Here is a 1,353-nt window from a genome sequence, read left to right as displayed (position 1 = left end):
CAATTACTTTTATGTCCCCTGTTGATTTGTCATTACAGTAGCTTTTGAGTCTGATAAAATCTACAGTCATAGGAATGGATTTATCACAATTTCTATTCAGTGCTTTAATGTAATCCAGCAGGCCAGCAAAGAATTTATAGCCCCCTTTGAGAACACAGAGAGCTACAATGTGATGGCCTCCCATCTCCTTCATCACATCTCAAGTAAGCCTTTCAGTCCTGTCCATAATTAGTCCATGAGGGATAAACACCTTTTCCAAATCTTCAGCATAATGCTTCGGGATAAAATCTAGGTCATAGCCTGGTTCATCATCACTTATCACAACGCTGGGGCTGATAGCCGCCATAATGGAGCGGTCTGGCGAATGGGCTGTTAGCAATCTGAAGAGAAGGAAACTGGTGAAGGGCACAGGAGGAGCTGGCTCCAAATACATTTTTATTTATTTATTTTTTAAATTTTATTTATTTATGTGTGTGTGTGTGTGTGGCCAGCTCAGCCCACCAGGGGGTGGGGCTGACTGGCATGTGGTGCTGGGGGATTGAACCGTGGTCCCTGTGCTTTGCTAAGCTTGTTCTAAGTAGGTGCTTTAGACCACTGAGCCACCTCACCAGCCCACATTTTAAAAAATGTATTCTGTATTATAATATTGTTCCCCTTGCAAAACCCCAAACCATGATAACCTGGGGAACAGATTCTGAATCTCAATGGGAACAGCAATAAGATACATTCCCAAGGTCATAGATACAAGGAAGGAAGAAGAAATGGTAACTTGCTTTCACTTAGTAGCATTCTGCCTTTCCTTATAGATGAAGTTTTCACAACTGGCTCAAGTCAAAGTACTTGTTTAAAGTACTCAAACTTAGGTGGCTGAAGTAGGACTCAGGATCAAATCTGCCTGACTCCAAATCCCAAACACCCATAACTCAAATTCCTAAAAGCATTTTTTTCTTTTAAATCTTAGACAGTGACACTTATACAAAAATCAGGATTTGTGTTCATCTATTACTCTTCACCACTGGGAATGATCTGTAAAATAATTCTTCTGAAGCATATTGGAATAATCTGAGGAAATAAATGATAATTGAATTTTAAAAACTGAGGACCAAAAATATATTTTTATTTCCACATAATAGGAGAGAATATGTGTAATAGACTCCACAGGCATGCAAATTGTTTCCATCCTTTTGGCATTTGCAGGCTACTTATCATTTCCAACACAAACAAAATGAAATTACTGTGCTTGAAATGTCTTGCTTTGAAAGTAACATAAAGAGATGTGGAGTGTCTACTGAAAACATTTTTTTCCTGCTGAAATTTTGTCAGATGAGTACATCTTAATATTGTCCTTGCATG

At 38.6% G+C, this 1,353-nt stretch overlaps 1 pseudogene; it reads right to left on the bottom strand.

Annotated features, from left to right (window-relative positions):
• LOC101576405 overlaps nt 1-346 on the bottom strand; it is a 14,651-nt pseudogene extending 14,305 nt beyond the window's left edge.
• Nucleotides 347-1,353: the final 1,007 nt, after the last annotated feature.

Source organism: Octodon degus, unplaced genomic scaffold, assembly GCF_000260255.1.
Source record: "Octodon degus isolate 3935 unplaced genomic scaffold, OctDeg1.0 scaffold00006, whole genome shotgun sequence".
Taxonomy (NCBI): Eukaryota; Metazoa; Chordata; class Mammalia; order Rodentia; family Octodontidae; genus Octodon; species Octodon degus.
Note: the sequence above shows the minus strand (reverse complement) of the source record. Positions and strands in the feature narration are given on the sequence as shown.